Source organism: Solenopsis invicta, chromosome 13 (assembly GCF_016802725.1).
Source record: "Solenopsis invicta isolate M01_SB chromosome 13, UNIL_Sinv_3.0, whole genome shotgun sequence".
In the NCBI taxonomy this organism is placed as follows: Eukaryota; Metazoa; Arthropoda; class Insecta; order Hymenoptera; family Formicidae; genus Solenopsis; species Solenopsis invicta.
Window position 1 is genome coordinate 1161780 of NC_052676.1, and position 12573 is coordinate 1174352.

General features: G+C 39.6%; 1 protein-coding gene across 1 annotated transcript in view; it reads right to left on the reverse strand.

The window, feature by feature from the left end:
- Nucleotides 1–9067, reverse strand: part of LOC105199564 (zinc finger E-box-binding homeobox 1) — a 46742-nt gene extending 37675 nt beyond the window's left edge. Inside the window, exon 1 of the mRNA XM_011166717.3 lies at nt 7069–9067. The gene's annotated coding sequence lies outside the window, so the exon portion shown is untranslated. The remainder of the gene's footprint in view (nt 1–7068) is intronic.
- Nucleotides 9068–12573: the final 3506 nt, after the last annotated feature.

The window sequence follows — 12573 nt, forward strand, 5'->3', positions numbered from 1 at the left end:
AGGTTTCAGAGATCGAATACTTTTCACTCATAATATTTTTCTTTTCCAGGGAACCTTTGCCGTGGTGCATTGATCGATCCATTCATCGACATCGGGATTTTGCGGTGAGTCTACATCATATTTTCTCTTCTTCTGTCACACGTGAACAAATGTCATTAATTTTTTTCTATATTACACACATGTGCTTTATCTCGTAAATTATACGAAAGCTTAAGAAAACGATTCGTATACGCGTAGCGAAACGAGCCGGCGTTATTCGCACCTGTTGGCGTGCAGGATCCCCGCGATCCTGCACCTATGTCGAAACGACCGCTACGGCGCAGCAACTCTGTAGAAATTTCTCTCTGGCAGCGGTTGCAAACCTGCCCTCGGCTACGACGTCGGGCTCTAAGCTCGCTTCTGCAATCGCACGGCTAACTGCCTGCGACTCTCCGCGTTATGCATCATCTCGCGTTTTCCAGCTGGTAATTATCGTACCACTGCCATCCCGGGGCCTTAGCCTGCTTCTTCAGCTCGCCCCCTCCCTCCCTCCTGGACTCGAAATTCTAGCGAAATACGCAGACTCGTTGATCTCTCGACCGCGAATGATAAGTAGGATGTACCAGAAGCCGAAGATGTTTCTCATTGCAGAATCTTCGATCGGTTTAAAACCTTCCTCCGTCACAGAAAGCTACCGCGCGTTGGATTAAATCTCAAGCCATCCATAGATTTATGAATTGCTTAATCATTTTTTTTTTTAACTCATGAATAACTATATTATTCAGCTATAACACGATCGTGTTTTATCTCGTTATCTTTTTTTTTTCTTGATAAATAATCAGCATAAAAATTCCATCTTGCTACGTTGTATGTGTATAATCAAATTGAAATTTATTTTTAAGCCGTTCTTCTCTGTCAATTTTAAATAGGCTTCATTTTAATAGAGTCAATTTGAAATTACAGAGGTACAAATTGTCAAAAATCAGACGACGATAATAACTTTCTGTTAAGCGCGCACGAAAATTGTCGCCAAATTTACCGTTGAGAAACTGTGATTGAAAGAACATCCGGTGATTCTGGGACACCATGTATAACGCAACGGATAGGTGCACCTCGCTATAGGTGAACCACTCGACTATCAACCTGGCAAATGTCAGAGTATCCTGCCGTCGTCGTCGGAACCTGTCCTGCACTCGTGCAGGCTGAGTGCGCGCGCGGGGAAAATATTAGACTTCGCGAAACCCGCGGCTAAGTGCAACGTGTAGATTACTGCAACATGGTACATAATTCAGAGTTGAGTAGAATCTATGTTTAATAGATCTGAAAATAGTATATATGCCCTGTTTGATTGCCACTTAACCCACAATTTAATGGAAATTTAAATTTAAGAAAAATCTGGACTTGGAAAAGTCAGATATTAGAAAGGATTAAATTAGTATTCAGCGTGATTTAACGAAATTTAGTAGCTGACGAGAATTCTGAATTAGAGCCTAAGGTCTTAGAAGAGCTTGGACTTTAATTTCACAAGATTTAAAAATAGATTTAAGATGTAACGTATTATGAAATAAGATTCCGAGGTACATAATTTGAATGAAACGTCGCACAATGAAATAAAGAATTTGTAGGTTTGAATTTAACTAATTTTGAAGCGAAGTCTATGTTTAACGAACATTTTTTACTTTGATAAATCGATAATTTATTAGCAAATGGATGGGAGCAGGCTTTGCTTCGATTAAGCGAGCGACTTCGTCATCGCGAGGGGAATTTATTTACGCGTGTGTGCGTGTTTGCGATTTAAAATTCGACCGTCTGTTTCGCAACGAGGTAAATAAGCGTAATTACGAGGTTTAAGGTTTTTGCGAAATGGACTTCTTCTTCTCTCTTTCTTTATTCTCTCTTTATTATCTAGCTCTCTCTCCTTCCCTCTTTACTTCTTTCATTAATCTTGTACTTAATCTGTCCCGCGGGGACGTACTTCTCGCGTTCGTATCGTAATATCAATAAGCAAGTAGTAGCGTAAAGAAACGAGAGTGAGAAATCGATTTTTTCTTCCCGTCCATCCAGAACACACATGTGCATTTGCCATTAACATTCCGATAGAAAGCGGTGACTCATTGCTGCCCATGGTGTATTTTAAGAGCGTCTAGAAACTGATGAAAGTCATTCAGTGACAACTTCGTTCTACAATTTAGAGGTCGAGCTTTATTCCGAGGGCATACCACGGGATACCTATTTAAAATCTCAACTTCTTCCAAAGACCGATAATTTTAAGTATCCCTTGGCTACCAGCTGTTGTTGAAAACTATGCAAGTTTCAATCGTAATAAGCATTGCTAATTTCTCAATCTCCAAACTGGATTCTCTAGCTCGAATAGCGAAACATTATGTAAAAAAGTATAGAAGTATTTCCGTATTGTTTTATTTACTTCTTTTAGAATCGTATTCTTTGCTCTGACACGAAATTATATTTCTAATAATAGATCATGAGAAATAATTGAATTATACTATCTCTGAAGATCGATGGCTCGATCTTTCGCTTCCGAATTGTTACGTCACTATCTAGAGATCGGCGACATGATCGATAACGTTGAAATCAAGCTCGAAATCAGATATACTCTCAGAAATATTTTGTGTTGCATGTAGAATTTGATCGATTGATTTAATTCGCGGTAATTCTATTAACATTAATTTTTTGTCCTACCAATCATTGAGAACTTAAGATCGTCAAGGAGAGAAATTCAATCGGGCTCTCCTCGTCGTATTTTGCGGCGATGACCTCACGTGTCCTTCCACTGTCTTCCTCCGGGCATCGCCGGCAAAAAGGACTATTAATAATCCGCTTTGCTTTCTCATTCTGTTCAATGAAACGTGCAAAGTATTCGATAATTGATGGTGTAGTCGGAAAAGAATATAATCAGTCGAATATAAATTTTATGTTATTACGCTACAATATATTATATAATTTTTTGTATACTTGCAATATATTATATAATTTTATCATTTGTATTTTATTACTTAGCAGTACCATAAATTTTATTAAAGTTTTTGTATTTATATGAATAAATATTTAATACACTCTTCATTTATATGACTTTATTTCAAAGAAGTCATCAGAATGGAAATATTGATCGTATAGGAAATGATATTAAATGTATAATTTTAGGTGACTTGAGATTTTATTGTGTCATTTTTCTTAATCAAAATAGCTTTTATTGAAAGTTCTGATATCAAATGGATGTTAACTTTAATTTTACTGTTTCCTGAATTTTATTTTGATTTGTTTAGAAGTAAAAAGTCGATAGTGCTGATGTATGGAATTTAATCGCTTTTATTTTATGTTATTTAATTTTTTTTATTCCATCAGTCTTCTAGTGACGCGGAAGAGTTACAAAACGCATAACATATTAACACGATGCATCTAAAACGCGCGTTTCAAAATGGCTATCTAAAGGTGACTCTCTCTCTCTTTCTCTCTATCAAGAGGACACTTTGTATAGCCCACGTCGCGCACGATAGTCACGTGGATTACAAAAGCGTCGGTGTCATTATGCGTCGCGACGCGGCGCAGCGCAGCGCGTCCCAGATATCCCCCGCTCGCGTAAAGCGGCGATTTCGACGAAGCCGAAGGAGGAGACTTCAACGCCGGCATACACGCGATCCCACGCTCGCAGATGCGTATCTCCGCGTCTGCCTTCTCGATCTCTTGCCTTTGTTTTGGCCCGTTCGCGTTGCGTTTCCTGCCGTTTTCTATTTTGCGGTCCCTGCCATATTCCATACGTTCAATTCTTTTTTTTTTTTTCCATTGTAATCAAGCGCCGTTTGAGAAGCACAAAATCAAATTTTGAATTTATTGTTAGACAGGATACAAAGAAACTGGTCTGATTGCAAGATCGAAGACAATCGCGCGTGATTCAGTTGTTTGGAAAATCAAGGAAGTTATAAAATAGATATTTTTTCAACTATTACTTAAATTAATTTTTTTAATTATAGTATATTTAGGTACTAAAATGTTTTTGATGTATGAAAAATTAAAATCAGGAAAAGAATATAAAATTTAAAAATTTTTTTACAGAATCTTACTGTAAAAAGTTCTTAATATTTGAAAAAGTCTAATTAAAAAAATTAATTGTAGTTGTATGTATATAATAAATATGAGTTTAAATGTTATTTAATTTCTTGTTCAGTTAAGTCTTTTTAATGAAGTAATTTAATACTTGAGATAATTCAACTTCAACTTGATTGATTTATTGCTTGCGACCAAGTCCAAGTCGGTTATGGGGTTCTAAGTTAAAACCAAAATAGCGAGGAATGTAAGCCCGCGGATTTCGCTGGCGCCAGAAATAGCAGTTAAACGACGCTTTTAGATGCATTTTTATTCGACCACATATTCAACGTGTTTATGCCAGTAGATAAAGAAGGAGGCGAATCGTGTCTTTGTCCCTCGTTTTCTTGAAAAACAGGCGCCGTTTCTGGACACTCCTCACCCGATGTGTCCAGACCCGGAGTCGAAACGATCAGAATTCCACGCACGGTTTCCCCGGACGAGAATAACAGATTCATCCAAATTCCATGAGCGACAAACGACGAGAGGCGCATCCCCTCATCTTCCCTCCTTCTTTTTCCGTAGTCCTCTGTCGTAAGAAATTCTAAATTCACATAAAAATCGCTCTTAGAATAGAATCTGGCGACTCTGGCCGGTTTATTAGGTATCTTTTTTTAGAAATTCGATTCGAACTTTTGCAAAATTAGTTATCCTCCACTTTGGGGTATAAAAGCTAAAAATAATATATATGTATATGTTTAAATTACATCGGAGATTGAAAGAGTTAGATTACACAAAGTTAACAAAATCTTGGAAATATATAATAAATATAAATTATCAATAAAAGTCAAGAACATGGGCCATTGTCATTTATAAAATAAAGAGAAGGAACAGAAAATTTCAAAAAAACTTTAATGTTTACCGTCTTTTACACACAAGCAAATCTTTCATTTCTGAACCAAACTTTCATAAAATTAAATTTGCAGTTTCTTAATAAAACACTAAATGTGTTATTTTTTCTTTAATTTCCTTTAAACTTGTTTTTACTATCATTTCATCATCGAGCGGTTTATCTAAAAAGAGAAGATTAGATAATGATTGTAATTATCGCCTCCGAGTGTCACACTTTTACATTCTTGCGTCCCTGATTTTTCAAATATCTGGAGGAATCCACGCGGAATCTATATGCATGACCAGTTTTTAGTTGGTGACACGCGGAACGGTCTAACACGCGCAACATACGCGCGACACGTTCGCCATTATCGCAATTTTATAGTTAATTAATACCGTGGCGTGGTCGCGGTATCATGAACAGCTGGAATTTTTCACCAATTATTTGTTTCGTAGGCCGCAACGCCGCTGCCGCCGCCGCCGCCACCACCGCAGCGGCGATTCATCACGTAGAACGGATACATTGTGGTCAATTTTAAGCGAGAGCCGATTTAACCGATTTCGCGAAACGCGCTAACGAAAGTAAAAAGATACATACGAAAAGTGAGAGAAATTAGTTGACATATATGAACCACTTTTTCGATTAATCTAATCGATTAATCCAATTAAACTTATTTTATTTTTCATCATCCTGGAGCAATAATTTCACACGTTTGTTTTTGATAATGTAATTGAATAATATAATTTTGTTTATATACTATACATTGCATAAATATGATACAAATCAGGTTTGAGCATAAATTGATTAATCAATAATTAATTGTTTGCTCATTTAATGCTCAAACTTATTTTTAGGATTTATTATTTTCACATAAATTTCTGCTTGAGTTCTGCTTGGTGTATCGCGTTGAGAATAATTTCCGTGTTTGCTCAGTGAGATGCGCGCACGAAAAATGCAATTTTGACGATAATCACGATCGCGCACTTTCTCCTTCGCCACGCCGCGCGCTCATTTGCATCGTATCGTAATTTTCCAGCGAAAATAAGCGTGCGAATACGTATCACACCAACTTTTCAAGGAACTTGCTGTTAAGTAACGATTTCCTTGAAAATATTTCCATTAATTGCGATCAGCGGTGTGCGATAAGCTTTTACAGGGTGTCACGAAACTATCGGCGACGATGTGGCGGTTTCGTCATCTCTCTCTCTCTTTCTCTCATCTAGCTCTTCACGGCGAAACGAATAAAAATTCCGAGGGTTCGTATTTTTGAACCTAGTTTAAGCCGCGCGTAATTTCCTTTCGAAACGTCGGACATCGTGGGCGATAATCTCTCCGGCGCGATTGATGAATCTTCCTCGACGCGGATGGAGCACGGAGGCTGCGTCATCGCGAAGATTTCCAGGCGCGCGAAAGAGGCGACGACACCTCCACCGTCGTCGCCGTCCGTCGTCGTCGTCGTTAAGCCGCGTGTAACTCCGCGAAGATTACACGCATCCGGAACGGGCGCGCGCGCGCGCGTACTCGGCCGCGATCGACAAAGCTATGTTATACGGCTCTATCCGTGATTACGCGTCAACCGCGTAGATCGTCTTTATCCGTCCCGGGATTCCGCTTTACTCCGCGACTTTCATAGTTACGATTTACCATAGCAATAACAGTTATTCCTAATGATCAAATCAATCATCTTGGAAGGAATGTTATTCCGCAATCCTGCGATCTTTCAGAAAACACAGGGAATATGTGTCTGTGCGAGAAAAATACGCAGTATGTTCACCGGCGTGAATCCATTCCTCCGAAGTGTGAATTCATTGTTATTATCATTGAAAGACTTGCTTGTTTTACGAGTGTAAAATTAAAACTTTCGAGAGAAACGCGCGACGTTTGAATTTCGAAAATGGAGTCTCATCCGTTCTTCCTTTGAATCGATCGCGGCGTACAACGAGGCTCGATCACCGAAAAAGTTCACACCTCGCTGGCCGCATATAATGCAGCTCGCTGCACTTTCGCAACGCGGATAAATATATACTTGCACGAGGCTCGTGCACACTCGTACTCGCAACACGCACACACGGGCAATCCGTTGCACCGAGAGCGCGTACCCACACTCTACTGCCCACACGCGTGTGTACGATACCGGAACGAAGCGAGTGACTAACCTCTGGGAATAGAAGAGACGAAGAGATCTCTGCCAGGTTAGCCCCTCGAAGACCAAGTCGGTTGAGTCTTCCAGGATCAAAGAGGTTACGCTGGTCGCTCCGGAAATTCCTCGAACGGCTTATAACGCGCTCGGTCGAACGTGCGATTGATCCGGAAGAGGTCGTTCACTGATAGAGGCTCGTGTGGTGCACAAACGCATCCTGGACGACGCGAGGCATCGTCGCGGCTTGACGTTCCTTGCACGGGTATCCACGCAGATGCGTCGATGTCCTGGCCATACGACTTGTGACTCTCTATCGCTTCTAACTTCCTTAGAAACTAATAGATGACTGATGACTCGAACCTTCAAGCTGTAATATATTCCGTATTGAATATAGAAAGAGTATCGGCTCTCTAGATCTGTGAGATGTAGTAAGCCTGATTCTTCAGAGTCTTAGGTCACGATGCACCCAATTCCGATTCTGTAGAACATTTTTCTCGAGTTTTCAAGTTGCAACGAATCTCTTGCTCTTCAAAGTGTCAAGATTCTTGAGTATTTAAATTATAACACAGATTATAATTTTCAAGTTTTTAGAACGTAGGTCCCAACATTTTGGAACTTTAGCCTGTAAAAATCTTGACTGTTCGATATTTAAATTAACGGATTCTGGCTCCTTCCACCGGATGGAACCGGATTTATTTCTGACTCTCTTCAACGCTATTCGTGCTATTCTCTTCAGCACTCGCGCGAGACGCGATATATCGAACCCGAATCCTCGATAATCGACTCACGAGCTACGTCGTGTCTCTGAAAGGCCAAAACCCCGAAAGAAGCGCGGATATATCACTCTCACTTACGCGAATACGTTCCACGAAATTTTGATATATAGCGAGGGCGAGTCTAACACTGTCGTAGTCCACGTGTCTCTACTGTCTCGACTTTCTCGCGAGCTGGAGCAGATGGAATCGGTCTTTCCGAGGAAGTTGTCGAAGTGATCTGCAACCACCGGATGCAACCAGCTACCAGTGGTACCAGCTGTTTCGTGGACGCTGTCGTAAACGCGGCCGTAAACCGTATTGCTCGCCGGCGACCGAACGACTGTAAGCGCAATGGTGGTGGTGCAGCAGGACGAGGAGAAAGAGGAGGAAGAGGAGGAGAAGGAGGAGGACGAGGAGGAGTAGGAGGAAGTGGTAGGGTAAGTGAGCACTCGAGGAGAAGGAGAGCTCTCTTCGCGGCGTCCTCTTCCACCTCGCCACTACGATCGTCCGATGATCTTTAGTCTACCAACTTCAAGTCGTCGCGACGTTGTCTTCGATAACGATAATGACCATCGATTTTGATAGCGAAATGATTCGCCAGAGTTGGCAAACCGATGCCCAGAGAACTCACAAGGGAGCGTTCTTTCTTCAGTTTCTTTCTCTTCTTTGGTACGTCAGTTCAATGTCGTAATGACTCTAGAAATTTTTGGAAAATAATGATTGTTATAATTATTTCAACAACAAATAGATAAAAGTAAACGCCTTGAAAAGTAGAACGGAATACTTCATTCCTTTGATCCGCCAATTCAAAGGAATTGGCGTGACTTCTCATGTCGACTATGTCCAAGTAGATCCTCACTGCAAACACCGAGAAACACGCTATAAAACATTTTTCAACTGATCACTCGAGAATTCGAAAAGAACAATTTATCGAAAGTCTAATGTTCTAAAAATTTATCGATGATGAAAAATGTAAACTTCCCAAATCTCTCGACACACAAGTTCGGATGATCTCGGCGACCTCATCGAAGATCCTAGCTTCGAGGACTGGCCAAGAACCGAAAGGACGAATGAACTCTCTCGGCAGGATTGCGTGCGCGGGCGACAAGACGATGTGGAGAGAAAAAGAAAGAAAGAAAGAAAAAAAAAGAAAGAAAGAGGACGACGGCGACGTCGCGACGCGCGTCGTCGGCGAGGTAAAGCAAACCACTGGACGGTCCCCGTTGTTGCTCTATGGCGTGCATCATGGCGTGGACTTCCAGCGGTATAGCTCGCGCGGGCCCGAGCAACGAGGGGGGTTTGATGGAGCCCGAGGGTGGGAGGTGGGAGGAGGGAAGCGATCGAACGCGAGGGCAAGACAAAGAGGGACAGACGGCAGAAGCGAGAGAGTGAGAGGAGACACGTACTAGGTAGGTAGGTAGGTATGTATTCCGCCTCGGGCAACCCAGGTATAGCGGTACTTGGGTACCCCTTTCCTCCCGGGGCCCCGCGTTCACCACCCTCCCTTCTTCGTGCGCCACCGCGCGACGCCCTCCTCTTCGTCGACGCGCACAAAGGTTCTCCAACCGGCGGTTCTCCGTACGCTGCACGTGTCACTAACACGAGCCCGGGACTTCATCGGGCCCCACGAACACGGGGCCCGCCGAGTCGCGCGAGCGCGCGCGCGCGCAACGCGGGGGAATTGACTCGCCGCCGATGCAACTTCAAGGACGTGGCTTTTCGGCCTGAGCCTAGGCGCTCCGACCTACTGCCGCCGGAGACTTGAACGAGGGGTTGAGACATGTTCATCGAGTTCATCCAGAAGAAGGAAGAACTAGGATTATCAATCACATCGCGAATGCTTGCCAGCGGAGGATAATTGATTAATAGAGAGCGTAGCAAAAGTAGTACTTGTGGTAGTAGTAATGGTACCACTAATAACATACTGTCCAGCGTACATTTTGTACTAGTTGTTTGTATTAATTTTTCAATTTCTTACGATACTTTCTCTAATCTTTCTTATTTTTATTCTTGTTGACAATATAATATATATAATTTTAAATAAAATAAAAATAAAGGTCACGCCAAAATAAAAATTCAACAGCTAAAAGAGTATTGCAAAATTATTTTTTTTTTTTTTAGAAGATTTATATGTAAAATATTTTTTTTTCTTTTTTCAAAGGGAAATTTGAGTGTCCAAAATCATGATTAATATGATTAATCATGATTAATCATATTAATCATGATTTTAGAAAAACTTTTTTGAAACAATTTTTATGCGTACGCGTATAATTACAATATTTTTTATTGAATTATTAAATTCTGATTTTTACTTTAATTTTATTAAAATTTTTGTCTTATTTTTTTCATAGGCGGTTTTATATCTCTTCTCTCTGATAAGATTTATCCGTTATGATTTATCAACTCATAGTATCTAAGACGAAGTATTATCTGTAAAACCGACAACTATCAATTTGTATTTACATCTCGCGAATCGGGTACATCTGTGGAGAAAAGTTTGCTTTATCTCGCGTGATTGTGGAGACACGTAAAATGAATAACATAAACGCAATACGCATAAGTAATCGATCGACCGGCAACAATTTATACACTCTGCTTATTCACGGAATTCATTCGCACTCGCGTGATTCATGATGCTTTCTTTTGTCGCCGAGATGTTAGCAACGCGATAAGAGAGAGAATCGGCAGCGAAATTTATTTATTAATATATCACACAAAAATTAAATGGATTTGTTGCAACGCAATTTTCATTTTTATTGAACGAAAAGAAAGACGAGTTTTACTTTGAAAAACTCTCGAGATTTGCGGGATTTATGTACTCGCAGGCCGCGGTTCCGATTCCAGGGTTAATCGGATAAGTATCTTTTTTACCGTCGAAACCTACATTCCGACAGATCCGGATTCACGTTGTAAATGTGGATCTCATTGTAGCGAGACTGTAAGTTTTGATCGCTGGGAGATTGATTCGCGCCGGCCGGCCGATCGCGGAAAAATGGCAGGAGAAAGAAAGCCTGACTAATAACGTGGCGGCGGCGGCGGCGGCGGTGGTATTTTTCCAAGGCCGCCGCCGCGATGCAGGCCGCGCGGATGATGGAGCGTAGGAACGTGCGGAAGAAGCACCGCGCGGTGAAAACGAAAAAGTCGACGAGTTCTGATCGATGATGTCAGAAGGATGCGCCGCTTATCGACGTCTGCACGTGCGCCGAGATGCCGCAATTAAGCCTCCTCTTCGCTCCCTCTTTCTCTCTCTCTCTCTCTCTCTCTTTCTCCAGCAACCCACCCTCGTCCCGCGTAACACGTGCACACCCGGTATAACTGCAATCAGCGCGAAGCCAAGCGGAAAAACGAATGACTCGACGACGATAAGATGAAAACTGTTCCAATAAGTGATAACTTAGTATCGACATAACTGGCCAACGCAATTTCTCTAGTCGAGACTCGTGAAATATTTTATTAGCATTCAATTTTATTTATAGTATGTTGGAAAACGTTTATGGATTCTATACAACAGTTATACTTGCAATAAAATTTAAAGTTTAAGAGTTTAAATAAAGCTAATTTTTAAAATTTCCTTGGATTAAATCTGTAAAGAAAATTTTTATTTTATACTAAAAATCAAATTTATTGCAAATTAAATTATGTTAGTAAAATTTTAAAAACGATTGAATTATAATTGCAGTAAGTGTTGCAACTTATTAATTTTGTTATAAAGGTATAATATAATTAAAAAATTGTTTTCTTCAATTATTTTTTAAAATAATAAATCATTGCTATTTGATTTCTGAATGACATGACGTCTCTATGACGATTTCGGCATCACAGATGAAGGAACAGGATGTGGATATTCTTAATAACGGTAACGGCTCATTCGGAGATCCTTTTGTGGTCGTTAATTCACTTGGTCGCACTAATATCGTTGCGCGATTATTATATCCGTGTGATATTATATGTATTTTGTTGAAGCTCGTTAACGAAACTACGAGTATTCGGTTGTATCTTGTATCTTCTGTTTGTTGATTACGCGTATAAAAACGCAGGAGCGCAGAGTCATCGCAGAGTCATCACTGCGATGATTCGAAAATTATTGTATTTCAAATTAGACGTCAAAATTCGAGAAAGAATATTCATGAATTAAATTTTTAAGCTTTTACACTGAGAGAAAAAAATACATTTTTTTTAAACCATATGTTTTAATGCAAGTATTTGTTTGTTCTAATTAAAGTAAAAATACTTTTAATTAAATAGACACATTACTTTAAGTATATAATTTTGTATTTTTATATTTTTTACATTTAAATATGATTTATAAATAAACTAATAATATTATTAAACAATTAAATTGTTTTCTCAGACAAAAAATCTGATTATCTTGAATATAAAAATGGTCTAATAGTAAACATTTTCCAGTGCTGCAAGAAAAAATTACTTGAATAAAAATTATTTTTTTATTTTATTTACATATTTTAAGTAAGAAAATTTTAACTTGACTGCAAGTAAATAAGCTATTGGGACCCATCGAGTAAATAATTTTATTGAGTAAAATAAAATTTTAGTTCTAAGACATTTTTTTCTCGATATAAAAAAGAGATTTTGATGATTTAAAATAGCAATAAATCTTCGCCTAAAGCCACTCTATTTTTTACACAAGAACAAAGATGTGAGAAAAAAATCTTTAAACGGTAATATCAAGCTTAAAAGTTCTTAACTTCCAAGTTCCACGTGAAGACGCAAATATAATACAAAGTCTTTCTTCGAGAAATATAATT